The sequence below is a fragment of the Gobius niger genome (genome assembly GCF_951799975.1).
Source record: "Gobius niger genome assembly, chromosome: 11".
Taxonomy (NCBI): domain Eukaryota; kingdom Metazoa; phylum Chordata; class Actinopteri; order Gobiiformes; family Gobiidae; genus Gobius; species Gobius niger.
Genome location: NC_136862.1, coordinates 25,355,406 through 25,364,041, shown reverse-complemented (window position 1 = coordinate 25,364,041; position 8,636 = coordinate 25,355,406).

Genomic DNA, 8,636 nt, shown 5'->3' with positions numbered 1-8,636 from the left:
CTTGACTTTGTTTGTGTGTGATAAATAAGTTTATATTCTGCCAGAAAATTGCTAAAATCTTATAAACTGAAAAAAAAAAAAAAACTCTTATAACCTGAAAAAAACAAAAAAACAAAAAAAAATCTCTTATAACCTGAAAAAAAGAAAATCTCTTATAAGCTGAAATGCCATGAACTATAGTGCATGTTTTAAACTGGGGTGATTTGGAGGTAAAAAATGCTTGTGGCCCAGATGGTGGTATGGGTCGTATTATAACCAGAAAGTGGGCAGTTTGTCACTTTGTGTGAATGAGTAATGGCCTGGGTGAGTGGTTCCTTGATGGAAAAGCGCTTTGTGTAGCACTAATGTACAGTAGAAAGGGCGCTGTAAGCCAACACTCTTCACCATTCACCATATTGATCCACTGCCATAGTCCGTTTAAGTTGTGCTAAAAAATCGCGAACCTCTCAATCCATCATTTTCAAGAACAACTGCGCAAGCACTCGCTAACAAGATGCTAACAACCAGGAACCATGAAGCCAAATATGACAGAAAGTTTAGTTTTAGTTTTAAAAGTGATACAAAATGTGCGGTTAATGCTCAACCAGAGACTTTTTTGCAGTGAGCTATCAAAACAATGTCAACATGGTTTCCCTAAAGGCAAAGCAGCAGCGTCACTATGGAGACGAGCCAGTGACCCAGTGTGGCTAGTCGGGCTATACTTAGCAAATCCCATCACTTTCACTGAACAAACTGAACTCTGCAGGTGCAGGTATCCATTGATCATGTGATTTGTAAATCTATCAATGACTTTATTTATCTATTTATTCATACATACATATGTTGTCTTATTTATATGGCTTTCTTGTAAAATTGCAGGGATAAGTGGAAGGAGGTCCTCATGTTATGACACACATTTACTTGGCCTATTCATTCAGTTATTGTTCACACCATTAACCTCTTGACCCCCACCTAAACCGAACACATTTTCTCAAGTTTGCTCCACCCAAATCTAAAAGCCTCTTGAGACGAAAATGAGGAGGAAAACGCAACAAAAGAGCAACAAAAATGTGGCAAAAAAGTGACAAAAAGTCAAATGTGATGAAAAAGTGATGAAAAGGTGACGAAAAAGTCACAAAAGAGCACAAGAAAAGTGATAAAAAAAAAATTGATCAGAAGGTGACGAAAAGGTGAAGAAAAAGTTATGAAAAGCCACAAAAGAGCAACAGAAAAGTGCCAAAAAAGCTACAAAAGAAGAACAACAAAAAAGAGACAAAAAGCGACTAAAATGTAGCATAATTGTGACGAAAATCCAACGGAATGGAAAAAAATGTCAAAAAAAAGTGTCTCCATCTAGATGAGTTTTGTAGGTCTTAACTTTCGAATGAGGCGTTACAATGCTGGCTTGTTGGCTGTAACATTTTGCATTTGGGTAAAGCTAAACTGGGCAAAATGCACTCTGGGGTTAAATGTGCGAATCCCAGTCAAGATTAAACGCTCCTGTGCGTCTGATTTTCATTTGATTACATTCGCCGTATACAATCCTCTATACGAAATGTGATATACCATTAAAGTAGAGATTAACGGTGTCCCTCTTTCTCTGAATGTAACCAGTGTAATACTCGACTTAGAGGTGCCTGTTATAGACTGGATTATGTCATGTGCTGCTTGTTGTTACAGTATGTGTCTATGAGCGCGCAGATGCTTATCCCCATTGACTTGTATGAGAGACAGTGGAGTGGTGTTTGCTAAAACGGTCCCATCAATAGCTTTCCAAGTATCAAGTATCAGTCATCGGTCTGTCATAGGGGAGGATATACAGTAGGCAACTATACTTGTGTTTTGTAAGCCTATATAGTTCTCAAAAGTAAGATTCCCATTCATTTTCACCACATGGATTTCAAAAAGATGATCATAATATTAACTGTCAGGTATGGGCAAACTACTGACCACAGGCTGAATGTTTTAAGATACAAATAAAATAGGGACGCTTTTAGAGATATCCTTTTGAAACTGTGCTGTCGATTACTGCCATAAATATCAGAAACAAAAAATATTGCAAGTTTTCTGTCATTTTAGGTTTTCATATAAAAATAAGGCCTTTTATGCCTAAAAATGCCCAAAATGCCCATATTTTCAGCGATGAAATCTGAAAAATGCATTGGCCAGGTTTAGGTTTATAGTTTTGTTGACTTAGTTAAAAATACTTTTTCAGAAGGGTTTTTGGATATATTGTTTTTAAAATAAGTACATATTGAGAAATTTCACCTTGCTTTCTGTAATTCAAAACTCAATAAATCAGGTTTTGGATTAGATAATAAAAAAAATCCCTCTGACAAAACATTCAAAAATATTTTTCACTCCAAAGCTCGAAATTTTGAAGTCTGTAGGAGCTACTCGCACCAATGTCAGAAAAATGCATTTGAGAAAATAGCCCTTGAAATAAAACCAGGAAACAGTGAATCAGTGCAATAATTAAACATGTTATTGTGAAGTGTTTCCAGGTGAAAGTTATTTTGGCCCAAAACCTTTGCCAGTACTACTTATCATGGACAGAGGATGGAAATGTTGCATCCAAAATCCAGGGTAAGGGCAGGAATGCTGAGCTCCATAGTCTCCATGACGAGGTCTTTAGGTCTTTGATAATAGTTGTATTATCAAGAGCCAAGAAAATTGTCTGTTGGTTACAGTCAACAATAGCTTCTGCCTCTCAACCAATCACTTCTCGAGCCCTCTTCGTGTTAGTCCGTCTTTGTGTCTACATTTCAGCCCTCTATCCCCCTACCCCCACCGTAACATCAACCGCCTCAACCGCAGCACGCTCAGGCCAAGCGTGCTGCAGCTCGTGTGGTCACAGAGGCAAAAACTGGGGTCTGGGAGGAGTTCGGAGAAGCCATGGAGGACTATCGGTCGGCCTCGAGGAGATTCTGGCAAACCATCCGGCGCCTCAGGAGGAGAAAGCAGTGCTTCACCAACACTGTTTACAGTGCAGGTGGGGGGCTGCTGACCTCGACTGGGGATGTTGTCGGGCGGTGAAAGGAGTTCGAGGACCTCGTCAATCCTGCTGTCACGTCTTCCGATGGGGAAGCAGAGGCTGGGGAGTCGGAGGTGGGCTCGCCCATCACCGGGGCCGAAGTCACTGAGGTGGTGAGAAAGCTCCTCGGTGATGAGATTCGCCCTGAGTACCTTAAGTCTCCGGATGTTGTAGGACTGTCTTGGCTGACACGTCTCTGCAACATCGTGTGGCGGTCGGGGACAGTGCCCCTGGATTGGCAGACCGGGGTGGTGGTCCCTCTCTTTAAGAAGGGGGACCAGAGGGTGTGTTCCAATTACAGAGGGATCACCCTCCTCAGCCTCCCCGGTAAGGAGACTGTAAAATCCCATTTAGAAAGACTTCTTTTGGACAATCTGCCTTCTCAGTATGAGCAGCTCACTCCTGGAACCTGATCCCAACAGAACTGAGGAACTGACCTCACTCCACACTTTTAAAAACTCTGTGAAGAAGTGGCTCTTGGACAATCAGACATGTGAACACAACATGGTCTAGAGTCACCAACCACTGATACATGTCTTGCTGTGTGGAAGATTGTGGTGTTTTGGGTTTTGTCCCTTTCTGATCTTTTATCTGTGAATTTACCTATTTTATACATATTTAATGTTGTCATTCATCATTCACTGTCTTTTTATGTCTCTGTGATGGTGTTTTTGCCGTATGTTTGTGCCTGTGTTTGTCCTGTCATGACACCAACCTGCCATGGGACTACGGATGAAAATTAGCCTATATGGCTAACTCCGGCACATTTACATGTTGAAGAAACACATGTTGATTAATGTGCACTGTCCCAATTCAAATAAAACAAAAAACAAAAAAAAGGTCTACTCCAGGGTGCTGGAGAGGAGGATCCGGCCGATGGTCGAACCTTGGATCCAGGAGGAACAATGCTGTTTTCGTCCTGGTTGTGGCACACTGGACCAGCTCTATACCCTTCATCGGGTGCTCGAAGGTTCGTGGGAGTTCGCCCAACCAGTCCACATGTGTTTTGTGGATCTGGAGAAAGCGTTTGACCGTGTCCCTCGTGGTGCCCTGTGGGGGGTGCTCCGGGAGTATGGGGTCCGAGGCCCTCTGCTAAGGGCTCTCCGTTCCCTGTATGACCGCAGCAGGAGCTTGGTTCGCATTGCCGGCAGTAAGTCAGACCTGTTCCTGGTGCGTGTTGGTCTCCGCCAGGGCTGCCCTTTGTCACCGGTTCTGTTCATTACTTTTATGAACAGAATTTCTAGGTGCAGCCAGGGGCCGGAGGGTGTCCAGTTTGGGAGCCTCAGGATCTCATCTCTGCTGTTTGCGGATTATGTTGTTCTGTTGGCTTCAACAAACCAGGACCTTCAGCACGCTCTGGGGCGGTTTGCAGCCGAGTGTGTAGCTGCCGGGATGAGGATCAGCACCTCCAAATCTGAGACCATGGTTCTTCACCTGATAAAGGTGGTTTCCCCTCTACAGGTTAGTGGGGAGTCCTTAAGTGGAGGAGTTCAAGTATCTCGGGATCTTGTTCACGAGTGATGGACGGATGGAGCGTGAGATCGATAGACGGATCGGTGCGACGTCAGCAGTGATGCGGTCGCTGTATCGGTCTGTCGTGGTGAAGAGGGAGCTGAGTCGGGAGGCAAAGCTCTCGATTTACCGATCGATCTACGTTCCCACTCTCACCTATGGTCATGAGATTTGGGTAATGGCCGAAAGGACAAGATCGCGAATACAAGCGGCCGAAATGACTTTCCTTCACAGGGTGGCTGGGCGCACCCTTCGAGATCGGGTGAGGAGCTCAGTTACCCGGAAGGAGCTCGGAGTAGAGTCGCTGCTCCTTCACGTCGAAAGGAGCCAGCTGAGGTGGCATCTGTTCCGGATGCCTCCTGGTCGCCTCCCACGGGAGATATTCCAGGCATGTCCTAGTGGGTCAAGGCCTCGTGGAAGGCCCAGGACACGGTGGTGGGACTATGTCTCCGAGCTGGCCTGGTGTCGCCTCAGGGACTCCAGAAGAGCTGGAGGACGTGTGCGTGGATCGGGAAATCTGGGCATCTCTGCTGAGACGGATGGACGGACGGACGGACAGACGGACGGATGGATGGATAATCTGCATGCACTGACCGGGCTGGCGGGACTGGAACTACCAAATGTCTATGACTTGACCAAAACCCAGTCCAGTTGATGGTTTGACCTAAGCAAAAGCATGCTTCATTTTCAGATTCATGCAGTGCTGTAAATCTGGTTCTGGTAAATTATGGGAAAATAGAAAAAATAAAAAAGACATTCAGTGCACATTTCACCAGTTGTGCCCTTGCTTATACAAACACAGCATTGTTTCCTGATAAAAACAAAAAAATGGAAATAAATTGGATTATGCACTGGTACATGGCATCCCTCCTCAAGAGGCTGAGCCCAGAGCGGCTGCTGCTCATCTCTGCAGCTAATGGCCCCTGTTTTCGACTGGTTTTACATAAATTCATGTTACTCCTGCAACTAGCACTCCTACTACAGCTACTATCGTCCTGGCTGCCAGAGGTGGGAGGAATACCAATGTGGTTTACAGTGCAGATATCAAAAGCACGTTGGGTGTGAGCTCAGGGACTTTAGACCGGGTTATACTAGTCCCTCATTGTATGCACAACATGAACCGAGACCCTGCACTGACACTGTCGGCGATACCAGATAGTGAGCTTCAATATTTCATGTTCTTAACTCTCTTTACAAAGAAATGTTTATTTTCACTCATGATTATTATGATGTTTTTTTTCACCTTTTCCCTTGTTGTGAGCAGGTGGGTCGAACGGGACCTGTCCAGATCATTGTTGAGCAATAAACACCAAAGTCCAGTCCACTGAGAGGAGCTTGATTTTCGACGATGGAATATCTACTCCCTCCTTTCTCTCATACGGTTTGTTGAGATCTGGAGCACATTACACCCATAACTTTTTGTCTGTTTACGTTGTCTATGTGACAGTAAGGATGTTATAGAAAGATTGTTCTCTACCTGTCCACATGGGGGCGATTTTACTACAAAAAAAACATTGCACTTCATATTGTGGTCTTATTGGGAGACTATACCTTTCATTCATTCAAAAACAATAATTGGATCAAAGCTATCCCTGTAGTAGGACTGGACGCTCTTCCTCATTCTGCAGAGGGACTCCCATCAGCCCCTGGTCTATGCCTGTCCATGTGAGAGGATCTCTCCCTGCTCTGGTTCTCCTTTTTTCTCCCACTGGATTTTGGAGGTTTTCCTTGTCAGGTAGGAGAGTCTAAGGACTGGGTATGGCACGCTTTCATCCGCTGCTGACTGCTTATTTAGTTGTTACATATTTTTGGACATTATGTTTGCCTGGACGCTACATCTTCACATTGTTTAAAGGGGCTAGATGCAAGTTTGCCATTTTATACTCACTACTTCCATCTCAGGTCATATGTGTAACTGCAGCTTCTCTATCAAGCTCATGCATGACGGCAATTCAGACCCGAATTAACATCTTTTTGAGTGACAGTTCATGATTTTAGAAGCAGTTGTGGTGAACAGGTCTGGAATCATTATACACATTAGGACATGTAGGGGGAGGAAAATACATCATTTTAACTTTTCTAAACTCTGTATGGTCCCTTTAAATGTTTGTGCAGTCCTTTAAAGGAGCAGACCACAGTTTTTCCATACTGAGATGTGTTCTCACCTGAGCTTAGACGAGTTGATGCGTACCTGTCTGGTCTTTGTGCGTGCCCGTGGAAGAGCGTGGTAGCTTCCAACTTCACCCCCGTTTGGAGCTATAGGAATACACTGGGAGAGGCCAAATGCTAACTGCATCTTTGGTCGTTCTGCGTGACTGAGGGCACGCACAAAGACCAGACAGGTACGCATCAGCTCGTCTAAGCTCAGGTAAGAACATATCTCAGTATGGAAAAACAGTAGTCTGTTCCTTTAAGGCAACTCCTGTTCTGATGGACCAGTGCTGGTACCAAACGTAGGAAGTGGTACATTACTGTGTTTGAGACTCTGTTTGAGTCTTTCCCCAGCACTGACACCGTACACCACGACCTTGTACTGCTTGTTACCTGCAAATTGTGAATCAATTGTGAATTATTTTAAACCAAAACAACAGCAACTTAACTTAAGGAAAACGGCTTAACATTAATATACATGAATTACTTGTTTGCATTGGAACTTGGAACTCAACCAACATACCTTTGTCCTTTTTCTATATTTTCTATTCTGCTAACTCAAGCTCAGACTGTGCTCTTCAGTCCTCAAATACCACCACAATTACATACAAACACACAAAAGGACTTGGGAGACAGTAGCCTCTACACAATGTTCCCCCAGTTTATTTTGTAAGAACTCATAAGTAAGTGCATTCATCTCAAACACTGCTTCTTCTGTGTTTTAACATTGCATTGCAGTATCCCATTTAATGTTCCACAGGCAAACTTTCCACATGCAAGTGAACAGTTCCCCTTAGAGATTTTAGCGAAAAAGAAAGGGAGGAGGGGGAAAAAAAACAACAACCCTCCATTAATTCAATACGGCTTAAAAAATGTAATCTTGTTTGAAAAGGCCAGGCTAACTCCGCATGATCCCTTCAAAAAGTGATCTAATGTTGTTTGCATATGACATCAATCATATTTAGAACAACCTTACGTAACTGTGTTTTGAGCACAAAGGATTATGTTGCATAATTCAACTTGTAATGCAGTCTGAAGAATATCCAGTATCTATTTCCCTTCTCAGTGTTAATAATGCATAAAGAGACGATGATATAAAAGAGTTGCGGCTCTGTAACAAACCACTGTGCCATCCCTGATCATCGGAGACATGATACAGGCAAAAATCATTGAGTCTTCCTTAATGGGCTGCGACTTAGAGTTAAACTAATCAGCCGTAAAGTTATGACCCGTGACATGTAAAACGAGTTACACAGATTGTCTTAGCGGGTCTAATATTGTATAATATGGTTACTTTTTTATCACCCAGAGGAGAATTTTGACTTAACACACTACAGGATATTAGAATCTTAACAGATATTAAATAGGCTCTGTGAATGGCTTTAGCCAATCTCCTGTACTTGGAACTATTCCCAGCCTTGTTTTTACGCCTATGGTGAGTTAGCCTTGTCTCTCCAAGAGAAACATAAATATGATGTAAACATAAAGGTATTTCACCAGAGGAGATATCTGTGTTTATAAAAGGGGGAAAACATTTCAATTAAACACTTTCTTTAAAGGGACTATACAGAGTTTAAAAATGTTAAAATTAAGTATTTTCCCCCCCTACATGTTCCAGCCATGTCCTAATGTGTAGAATGAGCCCAAACCCGCTCACCACAACTGTCTCTAAAATCCTGCACTGTCACTCAAAAATGTGTTACTTCGGGTCTGAAGTGCCATCATGCACGAGCTTGATATAGAAGGTGCAGTTATACGTATGACCTGAGGTGGCAGTAGTGAGTATAAAATGGCCAACTTGCATCTAGCCCCTTTAAAGAGGTTTGTGGTGAATAGATCTGGGCTCATTCTACACATTAGGACATGGCTGGAACATGCAGGGGGAGGAAAATACATAATTTCAGAATTTTTAAACTCTGTGTAGTCCCTTTAACAAATGATAAATTATGAATATAGTTTT